This window comes from Schistocerca cancellata, chromosome 4, assembly GCF_023864275.1.
Source record: "Schistocerca cancellata isolate TAMUIC-IGC-003103 chromosome 4, iqSchCanc2.1, whole genome shotgun sequence".
NCBI classification, from domain to species: domain Eukaryota; kingdom Metazoa; phylum Arthropoda; class Insecta; order Orthoptera; family Acrididae; genus Schistocerca; species Schistocerca cancellata.
In genome coordinates this window covers 469786721-469805281 of record NC_064629.1, presented here as the reverse complement: position 1 = coordinate 469805281, position 18561 = coordinate 469786721, and the positions used below count along the sequence as shown (strand labels likewise).

At 43.3% G+C, this 18561-nt stretch overlaps 1 protein-coding gene across 1 annotated transcript in view; it reads left to right on the top strand.

Annotated features, from left to right (window-relative positions):
• The first annotated feature begins 5325 nt into the window (after positions 1 to 5325).
• LOC126185212 (elongation of very long chain fatty acids protein AAEL008004-like) overlaps positions 5326 to 18561 on the top strand; it is a 79093-nt gene continuing 65857 nt past the window's right edge. Inside the window, exon 1 of the mRNA XM_049928095.1 lies at positions 5326 to 5440. The gene's annotated coding sequence lies outside the window, so the exon portion shown is untranslated. The remainder of the gene's footprint in view (positions 5441 to 18561) is intronic.

Sequence of the window (18561 nt, the reverse complement as noted above, 5' to 3'; positions counted from 1 at the left end):
TGTTGCGAATAGATTTAGTAGCAACGAAGTAATAAATTTAAATGTATGCATGATGCGGTAGTTTTTCACGCATTCAGTGTTTATAACGTCGTATCTTCTGAACTAAGTGCCATACAATGATGTAATTTTTCTGGTACGGTAAGTGGTATATGTGAATACTGTCTGCAAAATGTGTCACGAATGCTGTAAGTAGTCAAGAAGTAATAAATTAAAATGCCATGCTACATGTGACAGTTCTATTACATGAACAGCGAAAATTTAGTAAGCGACAAGTTTTATCGTTTCATCACTTTGTGGGGGTCGTCAGCGACAAAAAGTTTGTTGCAAGTCTCTGAGTTCTCTCATTGTCAAATACTGGATGACTGATGTATGGGTATTCTCATGACGTGGGGTACACTGCTTTTTCACCCCCACATCTACATCTCTGATAGGCTAGTGGTTTAGGAGGAGATGTGGAACATACATATATACATATGTACATGTATTTTTAAAATCTGCACATATATAATGACATGTCATTATTAGTACCTTCATACAAGTGGAATTACAACGTACATACCTGACATGACTTAGATGTCATATTTTACCTATGGACAACATCTTGCGCCCAATAAGAATGTCGAAGATCGTACATGCTATCTAAGAGGTACTACTCTCCGATACTATTCTCTGATACGACTCAAAGTACTTCTGAATAAAACGCACAAGGTTCCATTTGTTAACAAGAAAAGGATCCATTTAATTGATTTCTTTAGTCTTCTTATCCCACAAAGATTAACGGACAAAAAACGATGAAGCACTTCCAGTACTGATTGTAATTGGCTCTTCAACATTCTTAGTAATGTACAATAAACAACTCTTAAGAGATTTACATAGGCTTGTACCTAAAAACCTATTCTATACCAAAAATCCCTAGGACTTTAGGTCATCTACGCATGTTAGTACTTAGTTTAATGTCTCCGTGTGTGGGGTGGCGGGGTTGGGGGGGGGGGGGGGGGGGGAGCGAGCGCACGCGCGCACGTTCTAATATTAGTACTGGAATACTACACATCTACATACAAGGTGCGATCAAATGAAAACGAGACAGATGGAATAAAGGTTATTAAGCTGTTTATTATTTCGAAAGTAATTGCTGTAATTGTTAATACATTTGTCCCACTGGGGGGCAAGACGGTCGCTGTCTTCATAGAAAAATATTTTCGGTTGTCTACGGGACCACGATTGTACCCAGGCTTGCACCCCTTCGGCCGAAGCGCATCAACGGTCACGAATGTCTTTCTTCAGGGCTTCAAAAAGATGGCGATCTCATAGGGAGAGATCCGGACTGTATACTGTATGGAGGATGTGTAAGGACTGCCCAGCGAAACTTCTGTAACGTACTCGAAACAATCTTGACAACATGCGGGGCGGGCCCAGTGTTTCTCTAGAGGTCCTCTACACCCTGTATCTGTTCTTCTCAGACGTATATGATGTCGTATTTCTCTCTCTCTCTCTCTCTCTCTCTCTCCCGTCTCACTCATATATGAACACACACATCTAAGGCATATGTAAACCCACACCCATTTCGAGGCGAGAGTCGAACCAGTAACCGCTACTTTAGGAGACAGTGATTCTATTCCGATACCATTCTACCCCTTTTTGCTGTACTACCTGTTCCTCATCTTACGGAAACGGTCACTTTCATTGTGTTTAAGCAAAGCGTGGGCACTTAAAATACACTCCTGGAAATGGAAAAAAGAACACATTGACACCGGTGTGTCAGACCCACCATACTTGCTCCGGACACTGCGAGAGGGCTGTACAAGCAATGATCACGCTCACGGCACAGCGGACACACCAGGAACCGCGGTGTTGGCCGTCGAATGGCGCTAGCTGCGCAGCATTTGTGCACCGCCGCCGTCAGTGTCAGCCAGTTTGCCGTGGCATACGGAGCTCCATCGCAGTCTTTAACACTGGTAGCATGCCGCGACAGCGTGGACGTGAACCGTATGTGCAGTTGATGGACTTTGAGCGAGGGCGTATAGTGGGCATGCGGGAGGCCGGGTGGACGTACCGCCGAATTGCTCAACACGTGGGGCGTGAGGTCTCCACAGTACATCGATGTTGTCGCCAGTGGTCGGCGGAAGGTGCACGTGCCCGTCGACCTGGGACCGGACCGCAGCGACGCACGGATGCACGCCAAGACCGTAGGATCCTACGCTGTGCCGTAGGGGACCGCACCGCCACTTCCCAGCAAATTCGGGACACTGTTGCTCCTGGGGTATCGGCGAGGACCATTCGCAACCGTCTCCATGAAGCTGGGCTACGGTCCCGCACACCGTTAGGCCGTCTTCCGCTCACGCCCCAACATCGTGCAGCCCGCCTCCAGTGGTGTCGCGACAGGCGTGAATGGAGGGGCGAATGGAGACGTGTCGTCTTCAGCGATGAGAGTCGCTTCTGCCTTGGTGCCAATGATGGTCGTATGCGTGTTTGGCGCCGTGCAGGTGAGCGCCACAATCAGGACTGCATACGACCGAGGCACACAGGGCCAACACCCGGCATCATGGTGTGGGGAGCGATCTCCTACACTGGCCGTACACCACTGGTGATCGTCGAGGGGACACTGAATAGTGCACGGTACATCCAAACCGTCATCGAACCCGTCGTTCTACCATTCCTAGACCGGCAAGGGAACTTGGTGTTCCAACAGGACAATGCACGTCCGCATGTATCCCGTGCCACCCAACGTGCTCTAGAAGGTGTAAGTCAACTACCCTAGCCAGCAAGATCTCCGGATCTGTCCCCCATTGAGCATGTTTGGGACTGGATGAAGCGTCGTCTCACGCGGTCTGCACGTCCAGCACGAACGCTGGTCCAACTGAGGCGCCAGGTGGAAATGGCATGGCAAGCCGTTCCACAGGACTACATCCAGCATCTCTACGATCGTCTCCATGGGAGAATAGCAGCCTGCATTGCTGCGAAAGGTGGATATACACTGTACTAGTGCCGACATTGTGCATGCTCTGTTGCCTGTGTCTATGTGCCTGTGGTTCTGTCAGTGTGATCATGTGATGTATCTGACCCCAGGAATGTGTCAATAAAGTTTCTCCTTCCTGGGACAATGAATTCACGGTGTTCTTATTTCAATTTCCAGGAGTGTACAAAAATATCCTGAAATCACAGGCATAGATGCCACTATAGAAGAATTAATAACGGAAATTCTTAAATTCTGACTGACACGAACCCAAGGGTAAGATTCAGGGGAATACTATCGGAAGGGTTTGATATCAAGATTTGTGTCACACTGGGAGACGGATTGTCACCAGTTTTGTTTAACATATCTCTGTACGACGTTATGAGGGAATGAACAACAATAAACGAGGAAATAGGGATACTAATGATGCACCTGGTGGACAAAGAGAACAGCAGGGCTCAAGTCGGCTGCCTAGCATTTGCCGACGACATAACGATACTAAGTCAGATAGAAGAAGATGCAAAAGACGCAACTCGGCAACCTAAGCAAGGTAGTCAGAAGCATGTGACTGAGGATCGCCTGCGACAAGACAAAGACACCGAAAATCACTGGGGACTGGCAAATACCAGAGGGCACCGTGTAGAATAGCTAGAGGAAACAGAGAGAAACATAGTAAGGAAAATACCAGGAATCAAGACACATAGGAATTAAAACATTAGGTGCCAGTGGTCACTGATTTATATCAATGGGGAGAGTTGAAAATTTGTGCTTACTAGGCAGATGCGCTGACCACTACGCCTTCCGGACACACTGTTCAGTGCAACTGCACGGATTACCCTAGCAAGACTCTCGTGAGGCCGAAATTCTCAACTTATACCACACACTAGTGATATAGCGCCTCTGCTCATTAGCCTCATTACTCGCAGCATCTCGCCGATTCCCATAAGAGTTCGTGCTAGGTGTGCATCTGCACTGAAAGGCTCATTGACTACCATCGCCTGAAATATATATATACGTAGCATCTATTCCTTCGGACATGACCGAAAGAGAATTTGGGTCTGACGGGAGGAGTGCTAGCGTAGTCCGCGCAGTTGCTCTGACCACTGTGTCCAGGTGGCGTAGTGGTCAGCGCGTCTGCCTAGTAAGCAGGAGACCGGGGTTTGAATCCGAGTCAGCACAAATTTTCAGCTCGCCCCATCGATATAAATCAGTGCCCACTGGCAGCTAATGGCTTTAATTCTTTTGTGTCCAAAAAAAGGTGATGACATGGATATGAAGATCCAGGGAAGAACTGATCAGGGCCGGCCGTGGTAACCGAGCGGTTCTAGGCGCTACAGTCTGGAACCGCACGACCGCTACGGTCGCACGTTCGAATCCTGCCTCGGGCATGTATGTGTGTGATGTCCTTAGATTAGTTAGGTTTAAGTAGTTCTAAGTTCTAGGGGACTGATGACCTCAGAAGTTAAGTCCCATAGTGCTCAGAGCCATTTGAACCATTTGAACTGATCAGGACCATCAGATCAGTATCTGGGGAAATCAGACTGAAAAGTGCAAGATTTTCGAGGTAGGTAATCCAGATAACTAGGTATAGAATGATCAAAAGGGCATCGGGAACAATGGGCAGTACAAGAGGAAAGACAGGAACCAAGTTAGTTGTTGAACTCATGAAGGATTTTTTTATTATTATTATTTATTTATTTCCCTGAGCACTATGCGACTTAACTTCTGAGGTCATCATTCACCTAGAACTTAGAACTACTTAAACGTAACTAACCTAAGGACATCACACACATCCATGCCCGAGGCAGGATTCGAACCTGCGACCGTAGCGGTCGCTCGGCTCCAGACTGTAGCGCCTAGAACCGCACGGCCACTCCGGCCGGCATGAAGGATTGGTTGGAATTGGAGAGCTGTATGGAAGGAAAGGATGGTAGGAGAAGCAAGTACAAACTGATCAATCTGACAGGGATCGACAACAGAAAAGGGTATATAAAAAGGGTAGAGAGTCATCAGTGGAGCGAATAAGAGAAGAGAGTACTGAAGATGCCAGAAGAAGAGCGGAAGAGAAGAAGAACAAAGGATAAAGAGGTTTTGGTAGAAGAAAAGGAAAACGCTGCCCATTGTGGGTCTTCTCTTGGTCCTACAGCAGTAGGAACGTAACAATAAAGAGACATCTATGAAGTAGGGAAGGAACAAGAGTTCTCTTGATAAAGAGATGGAATTTTAGCTTTCGGTACTCGGTGCCAGTATGTACCACAATTGTTAAGACTAACAGAGGAGCCCATCTTTTTTTCCAGAACGGTCGGTAGGCGGAGTGTGCGGCCGGCATGGGCATTTCCAGCTGGTTGGTGCAGCGGATTTACGTCAGCGAGTCACTCCCCGCCAGCCGGCAGCCGGCAGGGGCGCCTATATAGCGAGCGCTGGCTGCGCGCCGCTTAGTCCGCCCGCCGTCTGCCGCCAGCCACCAAGCACTCGCCAGGCACGCAGGTAAGGCGCGCTACCGGTCCTCTCTCGCAATGACGTGTTTTAGTTTTCTGTACGGAAATGGATTTAAAAGTGTTCATTACAACAGCAGAGTTACGAAGATCATGTGGTGAATTGTAGGCGATGATGACACACTGAATACAGTGACAATGTCCCAAGTGTCAGTACGGGTCTCCAGTTAATCAATTTCTTTATCCTGTGGTTGTGATTTAGGTAACTCCCAGTGGTTAAGCCTATGGATCTACACTTTACAATGCCTCATCCATTCTAGCTGTAAAGACTCTACAAACAGTCTACAGGTATTCTGTCAAGTTAACAATGCTAACTGTGGAAACGGAAAATATTACTCGAAAAATCTTAATGGGATCGTACTTTTCCGTACTTGATACAACGCTAGTATTTGCGATTCGAGCCAGAAGACTGGTAATTTCTCGTTGCCCTTTATACATTTGCCTTATAAATTTGTTTCACTTGCTATTATTATTTGTCGGAGAGGAACGGAATTACCTGTTTAGTGTAAAAAGAAATTACAAAGATGATGAATCGCTTTATTCTTCATGAAGGCGCCATTGAACAAGGGGGAAGGGTCCCAACAGACATTGGTTTGTGGAAGTTATTAATTTTATTTCGTTCTTTGTCAGCACTTTAACAAATACCTAGTTCGATGGTACAGTTTTTCTAAGCTATATCTGTCAAATCAGTGCTTTTCCTTACTTCATTAAATATAATTGAAGAGACTCTACAGGTACTCTGTCGATATTCTGCAAGACTAGTAATCCCAGCAGTGGAAACAAAGTATTGCGTGATACCTGTGCCATGTCTAAAAACGCCAATAAAAAGTGCACTAGAGCTTAGAGCTGCAGTCAGAAGATAGTCTGGTAATTTTATGCGACCCAATATATCTTTCTCAATGCTTTCCTGTTACAAAGTAAAGAACTGAACAAAGGAAAGCTATGCGCTACATCAAATAAATGCATCTCATAAATATTGTTTAGTTTTCTTTATTGGCATTTCTCATTGCTTTATATAAGTGCCATACAACTATATAAGCGTCTTTACAGAATCTCCATGTTCAGATGTTCGTGATTTTGTTCTCTAAGACAGTCTGGTATGCATATTAGCTAAGCCTAACCTTGTGGTAGTCGTTATAAATAAAAACATATACCGCCGGAAGGCTTCATGGACTGCAAATTGAAGTGTATCGGACAGGGTTTTTTCTGAGGAATACTCACAAATATTACAGTAAGTAACAATATTGATAGGAAACAACAGTATCCACACAAAATATGAACTTTAAAACACAGCGTGCTTAGAAGCAATTTTTTTAAATAGCTACCCAGCAATTTTGCCTGGAATGCAACATATCTCGGCACCAGCATCTCTGTGTTGATTTAGATTTACATCAGGTATTCCACGAGAGACGATTACAATGACTGCCCGAAGGTCAATCTACCCGGAGCAGTTCCGTGCTGCCCGCAGGGAGAACATCGCTAACGGAGCCTAACGGAATAGGTACCAGCCTCTGCGAGCGTGTGTTTGTGTATGTCTCTCTTCTAGCCACCAATACATACCAGCATGTGTCCGCTTTTGCTTTACTCTTCATGTTTCGAGGCGTGTGACCTCTTAAAATTTCCATTTCATACATGAGCCTGGAACGTGTTTCGAAACAAGAGAAGTTCGGCATGAGAGCAGAGGATAGGGTCATTAATGCTTCCCCGCCGTAACTGAGAAGCCTTGTTCTCCACGTGTGACAGCTGTCCGGGCAACTGGGATTACCTTGTACGGTTTCGGCGACACTTACATTCTGCCCCTTCTTGCTGCGCCACACGCTCCTCATTTTTCTGAAATATTCACTTCTCTCATGTTCGTTTGTTATCACAACGATCTGCGTTAAGAAGATACGTAATGTGAAGTTTCGGAAATGTACTACTCCATTAGCCAGTGAGTTCCTACGTCGCAACAGGTAAGATAATCACACAAACCTAGCTTTGGAAGTGTATTATCAATGCTGGAAGCTCATCGTTTGTGGTTTGCTGGCTTCTCTTCACAGGCAGTCCAGGAAGCACTGAGTATAATTGCTAATGTTCTTTGACATAAAGAATGGCTGCGTAACTTCGTCCGCGTATAAACTACGCCGTAAATGGGAAAATGGTCCATAATCGCAGCAGAAAGAAAGGGAGCTGCAATGATAAGAAGTTTCCTCTCAGACTTAAGAAATTTAATAGCAAGCTATAAACAGTCTTGCGGAAATACATTTTCACCATATTCTAATAGCATGTCAGATACTGTTTACCATCATGGAAAGTTCACATTATATTACTGTACGTAAAGTGAGCTCAAACACCTCATGAACAACTATTAATCGCAATTAATATGAATGTTTCTTGGAAATTTATGCAATTAAAAGCTCTGTGTAAGTCCCTTAAATCTAGCGTAATAAGCCCCGATCGCCTATTTCTGTAGTATGACTTTCAACCAGGAACACAAAGGAAACTTGAACGGAATTTTCCTTCACTCGCCCAAGTTTCCACTCAGTAAAAATCATTAGTTCATCAGCTTGAGAGAGGCTGAAGCACCTGCGGCTGAAATGTTTACATTGGTCACGGTCCGTTCCAAGCACATGTTTGCCGCAGCCGCGAAGGACACTAGCCTTGGGCGAGCGGCTTGACCTCAGAGTTCCCCTGGTCACCAACTCTTGGGCCATATTTCTTTTCCTCTTTTTTATGCAAATTTTGTCTTATCATAGCGAGCACACAAATATGTCACAGTCCCGAAATGAACGAGGCGCAGTAGCTTGGAGCGTATTTCATAATACGTAAACTTCGTTCCAGACTAATGCTAATCGACGGGGGCGGTGGGGAGGGGGTGGCATTGAATAACGTCTTTGGATCCTATTGAGAGCTCTCTAGCTCGCGTAACTATCTGAGTAACTTTTTTTTCCTGCTATAAATCAGGCTAGCTAAATTCAGAAGTGTGCTTCTGTTTTCGTAACCCGAAAAAATTTCAGAACACTTTAAGTCTCGCTAGAAACACTTTGAAACGTAGAGGAAGCTTTTCGGCTTTTCACGCATGAGCTATATAGAATTGATAAAAATAAATTTCTTTTGAAGCCAAGATCGCTGACTAATACTTTCATTTCGCGATGATCGGTTTCGACAGAAGCTTGCTGTCATCATCTGATCTTCGGAAATGTAAAGTACTTACATATCAGTCACATAGCGGGAAGACATTCCACTAATGTGATTCCCGCTGTGTGACTAATATGTACGGGCTTTAAATTTCCGAAGATCAGATGATGACAGCAAGCTTCTGTCGAAACCGATCATCGCGAAATGAAAGTATTAGTCAGCGATCTTGGCTTCAAAAGAAATTTATTTTTATCAATTCTATATAGCTCATGCGTGTAAAGCCGAAAAGCTTCCTCTACTTTTCAAACTGTTTCTAGCGAGACTTAAAGGGTTCTGAAATTTTTTCGGGTTACGAAAACAGAAGCACACTTCTGAATTTAGCTAGCCTGATTTATAGCAGGAAAAAGAAGTTACTCAGATAGTTACGCGAGCTAGAGAGCTCTCAATAGGATCCAAAGACGTTATTCAATGCCACCCCCTCCCCTCCGCCCCCGTCGATTAGCATTAGTCTGGAACGAAGTTTACGTATTATGAAATACGCTCCAAGCTACTGCGCCTCGTTCAGCGATCCAGCGATCTTGGCTTCAATGGATATTTCTTTTGATCAATCCAGCAGGTCGTTCTCAGCACATACATGTAACCTATATCAACATAGAATTGTTAAGATGTCTGCATCTGTGCCAAACGAGCTACTGACTACGTCACTAGATATTGAATTACCATCGGATTTGTAAGTCTTCTCTTCATTTAAGCGTTCGAACACCGAAATAATTGTCTTTGCTGAATAATGATTAAGCAGAACCTCGTCTTCCCGATGTACTACCCGGCACAGGCCACTGAGTAACATAACTAATCAACACCTTACTTAAAGTACCACATGTAACATTAGATCTTCCAAATGTGTAGTTGACGGAATATACTTTGTACAGCTAATAATTTTAGTATGCATAGCTTCATACATAACTTTCTCGGTTCCAAAACCGTTGAGTAACAACTTTCTGAACATCGTAAATATGTACACGTTATTACCTTGTGAAATATTTATGTTCCAGCTGTTTGAGAGGTTCTATCCATGTATACTTGGATTTTATGGGACGTATTGGAAACGCGAAAGGTATTATTCACCAGTGCGATAAATAAACATTTCCTAGTGCAGATATGAAGAAACTGTATTGAAATGTCAAAAAAGGAAGATAATAATTTAACGTCGCGTCAGTATCTCAATCATTAACGGTTGAACAGCAACCCAGAAGGAACAAATAGGGAGAAAGGAATTGCCTTTTAAGAGCTCATTCTTGTCCTTAATTGATTTAGTGAAATCATGGAAAACATATACTCACAGTATCATATCCCCTGTTACATAAATTTAACTTTCTCGAACAGCAAAACTCCTTCAACATCGATTCAAATGAATTTGTGCGCTTCCTATGCACGGAATCAATCCTTATAAATCTATAGCTCTGTGTGGTCTCAGGGGTGCATTACTGAAGTATTGAACTAAAAACGTGTGTAGCGGGGTAGCGCACTAATCAGAGAACTGTTAACTGCGATCAAGAATCTAACGGCTGACCATACCGCTTCTAGAATAGCCATAGAACGGAGCTTCCCGTTTCGTAACATATGTTCCCAGCACGAAACGTAGTGTTTCACCGACTCAGGACGCAGTCGGAGAAACTCTGCGCCTAGTTCTGGAATATGCACATTCATTGTCGACAGAATTCGTAGCTATTGAAGCTCTCTGAAACAACTGCACTGCAGGGTTACAACTCCGAATATACGTTCTTGGTGGTAAATGAAACAACTGTCTAATCTCGAATTATGAAAGACATAGATCTATGTATCTGATTTTCCAAACTGTGATAAGCTGGCATGAAGAGAGAATAAAATACAACCTGGCAGTAAGTGTAGATAAATGAAATTAAAAGGATATATAAAATAATATTCTCGCAATTTATTTACTCCAGAATTGTCCCGATAAACAGGCCCACATAGTTTGTGCAGTAAATTAGTTCTATATTTTTCCAAATTACCTTTTTAAAATTACATGGTATCATCACAAGAGCTCTTATGAAATGCGGCGACAGATGCGTAGGTTGCTCCTAAATGCTATTTCTGTGTAAGAGACTGTCATAGACGGTGGTTGCGACAAAAATAGCAATTATTTAATAGTATTTACGTCTGCATTGCATGTTATTAAAGAGTACGTCCACATGAGCGAGTAAGGGATCCATCGAAAAGAAGCAACTAAATATACGTCACTGCAGAATTAAAGTAACTAAAGTGGACAACTGGATAGAACCTGCGCCAGCCTTAGTGGTAAGAGGCTACGGTCGCAGGTTCGAATCCTGCCTCGAGCATGGATGTGTGTGATGTCCTTAGGTTAGTTAGGTTTAAGTAGTTCTAAGTTCTAGGGGACTGATGACCCCAGCAGTTAAGTCCCATAGTGCTCAGAGCCATTTGAACCATTTTTAGTGGTAAGAGGAAATATAGAACGTTCAAATTGGGGAATATGAGGATCGTGATGAATATGTTAAATTATAGTGGGAATGCAACACGATTGTTAGACTTTTTACGTGAAAAATCATGTAAGAGATACGCTTTTATGTATAACGACGTTTTTTTTTTCATCAGTAAAAATGGGTAGAAATATTTATGGAACGTTAATATGCGTTTTTGTAAGACTTCGTCGCACCTTTGACAACCACACCATTAGAGGCAGAGATATATCTCAGCAGGCCAAGGGAGAAGATAAGGACGTTCTTAATTTCCAACCCACGTCGTAATCATTGAAGATGGACCTTAGACTCACGTGGTCGGAGAACTGCAACACAATGACTGTAGCTTCATTGGAGGATCCAGTCTGACATGTGCCTGAAGTCATTGCCAAAAATGGAAAAGGTCCAAATAAAAAGAACGTACGAGTGGTTGAATATCGGTCCTCATGAACATAGCCTCGCCACGTTCGGTTGCATTCTCAAGAATCCTTCGTTACACATATATGAGTGATTTTCTCACTACAGTGGTCTCTCGGCTAGCATCGAACGGTTTCAGCTGACAGATCTCAATATTCGGGACTACATCTCTTAAACCAGAACATTGATGCTGTGTACTTCCTCATAATCGAGAATATTCACTCAGAGACAATCTAACTCTAATCTAAAGAAAGGTGATTCTGACCTCCATCTGGCTAAGTTAACTTTTAGGATAATTTATATTTATTTTTCTTTTTCTTGATTACATTAATTAATTCTGGGTGAATGGTTCTTCAATGCGACACATCTAGTTTCTTCTCTGCTCTTTGTCAAATATCGACTAGTGTTACGTCTCTTTTAACATTACTGTTTATGCAGGACTTCAGACACTTCCTTATCGTTCGAAAAACATAAAAAATACGAAAGCAAACTCACTAGTCCAGGAGACAACAGAGTTGCGCTATATGTAGAACATTCATGACAATGTGCTCACTGAATGAGAAAACGATCATACACAGTGAGGCATTAGCAGCAAGGTTACCAAACGATGATTATTTTCTTTAATATTTTTTTTCCTTTTTCCTTTCTCTATGACATTATGGGATAAATAAAGGAATGAATCTGTCTTTCACTTAACCGCACAGGCAAATCCCAAGGCTTTTAGCTCCGCGTCGATTCCAGCTGCAAAACCACAGCGTACCTTATCACATAAATTAGACGTGATCACCCTTGCCCTGTTTGCGCATTTCTGAGGGACGTCGTGCAATGACACATTGTGATCAACACAATTTGACCAACAGTCAACAGAATACTGGTCTGTGTGGATGGTCTTGTCTCAGTCCCTATCCAATATTTTAATATATAAACGGAAATATTTATTAAGCCATTGTTTAGAAAATACAGATTCGTGTTATCCATTCCTGACTGAGAACAACAGTAGTGAGAAATGGTAACCAGGCCAGAACATCTGTTGTAAAAGGTCGAGTTCTTGACTGAATCCTGGGCCACTCATGTTATTTTAGGTTTTCTGTTATTTCCGATTAACAAAATGAGCGACTTCTGAATTTTTACATCTTGTGCCAGTGCAAGTGCTTACCTCCATACTTTGTCCGATATCAACTAGTACTGTTGCTCACTATCGCTATTGTTGGCAGAACACTTAGTGCTGACTTACAAGAAGTTAAGCCGCTGAACATTGGTGCTACGATCCACAGTTTTCCACAAAGTTATACGATATTCATTTGTTCACAATTTCAGAAAATATTAACTAAAACAGAAACTACATCAGACATTACGGTAACATAAGCTGAATACTCCTTGATACAGATAATACACGTTAGGATTGGCATTAGTCCATAACACTGGGTAACACCTAACTGTGCTAAAGTAGTCAAATGTATTTCCATTACCTCGGACGAGAAAAGTGGCAATATTCTTCTTGTTATCCCATGAAAAATGTGAAACCTTTCTTCTGCTTATGATTGTCACCTACTACCAAAATTACATGATAAATTACACAAGCAGTAGTCGTGCAAATCGAAAACAGTACTCTCCTTCGCTGGAGTAAAGCCTAACAATATGGCAGTTTACCTGTATATTCAACGCAGGAACTTTTAAGCATTACGTTCTAGTTGATGGAATTAAATTCATCATCCTTGCGTTCTTTGTGCCAGCATTCAACCAGAGTGTTGATTTACATCTTCACTCCTATTTTTTAAATTTATTTATTAAAAATTTGATACACAATAATTCTCGATTTATTGGAGCGTCGAATGACCTGCGGAGAACTCTATTTCACGCGAAACGTAAACGTACTAAGTGTGGCAAATATGTATTTTGAAACACAGGCGATTACAAAAAATGTTTGCGCTGAGGTTAAGCGAGAATAATTTCCTCTAGGGGTTGCATTTATTCCAAAGAATATTAAAAACTTTATATTTACTCAATGTTTAGCACCTCGGAGGCAAAAAAGAAAGCGATTTTGATTTGACTCTTACAAAAGGCTCAAGTGTGTAGTATCCACAGCAGACTGGATTACCACTGATTCAGACTTTATATAAAGGAGGAGAACGCGAATGGTCACTGGTTTATTTGCCTCCCGGGATTCTGCGACAGAAATCGTGTCGGCCACTTGAAGTAAGACGTCTCTTATCTCGTGAAATGTTGCAAGGACCAGGTTTCAGGACAGAATCTGTCAGTACTCTTCAACCACTGCATATTGCACCTGTAGAGATCCTAAAAATAATATTTGGATAACAACAGTTCACAGACATATATGCAATCTTGTTCCTACGCTATATCCACGATAGGCACAGGAAGAAATGTTCATACCGGTACCGGCACGTGGTACGGGAAGAAGTACACACTGTCACTCACTTTAAAGTAATTCGTAGGTAAGAACGTAGACTCAATATTACGTCTCCGATTATTGACGTGCTATTGTCGGAATATTTACGTTCAGTGTTTTATAGACGTTTATACCAAGTACAAACTGAATAAGCCCACCATCAGGATTTCAACATCGAATGTTCTATAAGAAAGCGGCATAATAGCAGCCAAGGTTGGCAACGCGCTGGAGCTCAGGGCTGCGGTCCAGGATTACGACAACGCGTCGCAGCCTCTGAGGTCGCCGAGCAGAAACCGAGAGTTACGGGGGCATCCGTCAGAAGGGAAAGTAAAGGTTGTAGACCGGTTTTGGGAAGCAACACCTCACTTACCGAACACGTCTAGAGAGACCACCCCCTTGTGGCCGGAACCGACCGACGTAGTGAGCGAATCGTGGCATCATGTTTCCCTGCGGAGGTGATGGCCAGATTGTTTAGCAGTGGGCGGCGACGACCGCTCTCTCGCACCTCGCATAGTATGGGGCCAAGGACACACCCAGCCTACGCTTCCATGGTTCACAGACCACCCGCACTGTATCACGAGCTCCTTGCCCGACACAAAGAGGGAGAACACACCGTCGCCTATCGACGAGTGTTCTGAGTTTAACATCTATACAATGGTTTCGCTACAGCACTTTAGAAAAATCTTGACAGCTGCTTTCAAAAACCATCGTTATAAGAAGTGGGATAAGATATGAAGGATTGACGTTCCACGTATAAAGCACTTATTATGAATAATCGAGGACTACACTGATCAGCGTAGTCCGATTTATTTCAGTTCTGTTAGCCGTTATAGGTAGATGAAACTAATGAAGAGTAGCAGAAATGAGATTAGCGATAGTTTTAAGATCAATATTGAGGACCATGAAGTAGACAAAGTGAAGAAACTTTGCTACCTTGCAAGCAAAATTACGCATCACGGAGGATATAAGAAGTACACTGGCGAAACCAAAGAGAGCATCCCACAGTAAAACACACTGACGGAAAAAATCACAATGCCAAAAAATAATTGATGTAGGGGGATGAAATTTCTGGAGCGGATTTGTCTAGGTAGCATACTTAAGTGATTAACATTGAAAGATAACAGCTAAATGGAAGCACGAGATATGGCAGTGCAAATGTGAAATGCTGGTACATTAATAACCAGTGTAACAGCTAAAATGTTGAATGCAAGCATGCAAACGTCCAGGGACATGTTGTACGCGTGCCGGATATCAATTTGTGGGATGGAGTTCCACGCCCGTTGCACTCGGTCGGTCAATGCAGGTACGGTCGGTGCTTTTTGTGGATGACGCTGGAGCTGTCGTCCGATGATGTCTCATATGTGCGCAACTGGAGACAGATCTAGTGATCGAGCAGGCCAAGGCTACATGTCAGCACTCAGTCGAGCATATTGAGTTATGGTTCAGATGGCTCTAAGCACTATGGGACTTAACATCTGAGGTCATCAGTCCCCTAGACTTAGAACTACTTAAACCTAACTAACCTAGGGACATTACACACATCCATGACCGAGGCAGGATTCGAATCTGCCACCGTAGCAGCAGCGCGGTTCCGGACTGAAGCGCCTAGAACCGCTCGGCCCAAGTGGCCGGCACATAGAGTTACAACAGCGGTATATCGAGGAGCGTTATCTTGTTGGAAAACACCATCTGGAACCATGTTTATGATTGGCAGCATAACAGGTCGAATCACCAGGTAGACGTACAAATTTGCAGTCAGGGTGCGTGAGATAAACATGAGATTGCTCCTGCCGTCACACGAAATCGCATACCAGACCATAGCTCCAGGTGTAGGTGCAGTGTGTCTAGCATGTGGACAGGTTGCTTGCAGGCCCTCAACTGGCCTCCTTCCAACCAACACACGGCCATCACTGGCACCGAGGCAGAACCAGCTTTCATCAGAAAACACAACAGACTTCCAGGCTGCCCTCCAATGAACTCTCGCTTGACACCACTGAAGTCGCAAATGGCCGTGGTTTGGGGTCACTGGAATGCACGCTATAGGGCGTCTGGCTCGGAGCTGTCCTTTAACCGATTTATGACAGTTCATTGTGTCACTCGTTATGTCACTGTGATAACAGCAGCTGCTCACATTGCTGGTGCAGATGCAGTAAAATAAGCGAGGGCCATACGCCGAACAAGATGGTCTTCCTTCTCGGTAGTGCCACGTGGCCATCCGAAGCCCGGTCTTCTTGCGACCGTGCATTCTTGTGACCGGAGCTGCCAGCGATCATGTACAGTGACTACATTTCTGCCAAGTCTTTCTGCAGTATCGCAAATGGAACATCCAACTTCTCGTAGTCGCCTTACACGATCTCGTTCAAACCCAGTGAGGTGTTTATAATGGCGTCTTTCTCCCCTTAAACACATTCTTGACCAACTTCAACTCACCGCGTCCAGTCTCAAAGGTAACAACCGCTCACATCTGTTACAACGTGTATTTAAAGCAAACCTGATTTGCATGCTCATAGTGGCGCTACTAGCGCCTCTCTTGCGCGACTGAACAGACGTCACCTTTCAGATGTAGAAACACGCCTACCAACTTTCTTTTATGTCGTACATCTCCATCTTGGTGTTGTGATTTTTTTCTGTCAGTGTAAGTCTACCAGTGTCCAGCATAGACCTTAATTTGAGGGACCAATTTCTGAGACTGTACGTTTGGAGCACAGCGTTATATGGAAGTGGATCATAGACTGTGGGAAACCAAAACGAAGACAAGCGAAGAATTTTGAGTTGTAGTGCTAGTAAAATATCTATTGAAAAATAGATAGCCTTATAAAGTGAGAAATGAGGATGTTGTCCTCATAACCAGTGAGGACAAGAGTACGCGGAAAATGACTAGAACAAGGGACAAAATGATGAGACATCTGTTATGCATCAGGGAATAACTGCCACGGTACTAGAGGGAGTAGTACTGTACTGGAAGATAGTGACTAAAACACATAGAACGAATAATTTAGGAGGTTTGGTGAACAGCTACTCTTAGATGAAGAGACTGGCACAGGAAAGAAAGTCTTGAAGGCTGCATTAAACCACTCAGAAAACCGATGAACACCCACCCTCCCCCCGAACAAGAAGAGTGTAGGAATGTCCTCTAGGCCTTCGATCACTTTAATAAGTAGACCGTATCTGTAAAAGTTCTAAACATGAAATTCGGTCTTCGAGGAGTTAAGTGAAGAGAGATGCGTTTGTATGTGTATAACGTGATCAAATCTCTAACATATTTCAGGCGTGTAATAAATTCAGAGAGTTTCGCGGTATGGTGCAACAGCAAGCCGAGAAGCGTATTACGCTAAACGCATCTTTCTAGAATGACGTAAATGCGCAGATACGGCACGCTGAATTGACAATGGATGGTCTGTCACACAGGTCCTCTCTAGTTTGTGTCTCGGTCTCATTTCCGCATAGGGCATATAATGTACAGACAGTTTAATAGGAAACAAATGCAGCTTGTAACTTACATGCTGTAAGCTCGCACAGATTTGTCAGCAATAAAGTTTACACTATAAATGGTAAATTCCCTGAGCAAAAGAATATCTAATCTCTGTTTGTCTCCTTAATCAGTTACAGACTTTAAATGAGTAAATCATCAGAATTATTTTATTTGTAATGAACTTCATCCCCTCATGGAATGTGGAAATAGCTGCCGTGCAAATAGAATAATATGTTAAATACATGAAAAAAAACACCTTGCATATTAGCTACTGTGGCTTTTCTCTGATATGGCGAAGGCAAGTGAGCTGCAGAGCCGGAAGAAAACCGCACCGGAACACCTTGGGTGGTGGCTGTAGCTATCCTTCCTTGTAGGCCCCGGAGGTCGCAAGGCCAGAGGTGCGCCGACCACTTCACCAGCAGCCGCTGTAGCTGTCCTTGCCCCTTTCCCTACAGCTTCCCGTTCTGTCCATCTGCCAAGGTTGATTACTCTCACTGTCCGAAACAGTTTTGTACAATGAGATGTAGGCCACACTGCAGAAGTTACCCTAAGGCCACTTCTTCCTCAGGAGGGATGGAAAGAAAAGAGAAAGAGATGTGTCCTTGCCGCTTAACGATTCGAAAATTACGATAGGAAAGTTGCCGTAAAGCCCGCCGTCAACAATTAGGTTAGTAAGCACGCAGTGATAGCTCAGTTGGATAACGATAACTGCAGGAATAGATCGTGGACGTTTGGAACGATTTTTCTGGCAATCTCCTGTGTGTTTCACTAAAAATCTAAATGTATACGATAGTAGGGGATTCCCCCTGATTGCAAGTTCTGTGTACTGTCTTGCTCAGTGCATAATAGTGACAAAGGCTAAACGTCATTATAGACGCTGAATACTAGACTGAGAAGCTTTTTTTTCACCCGCTACATTTTTCGTTGGGCTTAGTTCTGAAAAATATATCTCTTGAAGAATCTATGGTGTTTCATGAAAGATATCAAAAATTTATTGCCTGCTGCTTGTCGCACAAGCTTCGCTAGAGGCGAAGAGATATTCCTCTCAGACATCATTTTACATCATGCTTATCTGTAACGTAAGTATTGTCACAGTTTCCTATCCAAAATATTTTATATCCTTTTCAAGCCATATTTTATCCATTTCATATCGAAAAATATTAAATCCACACACACTACCTAGAGTGTAGTACTACGTTAAATTC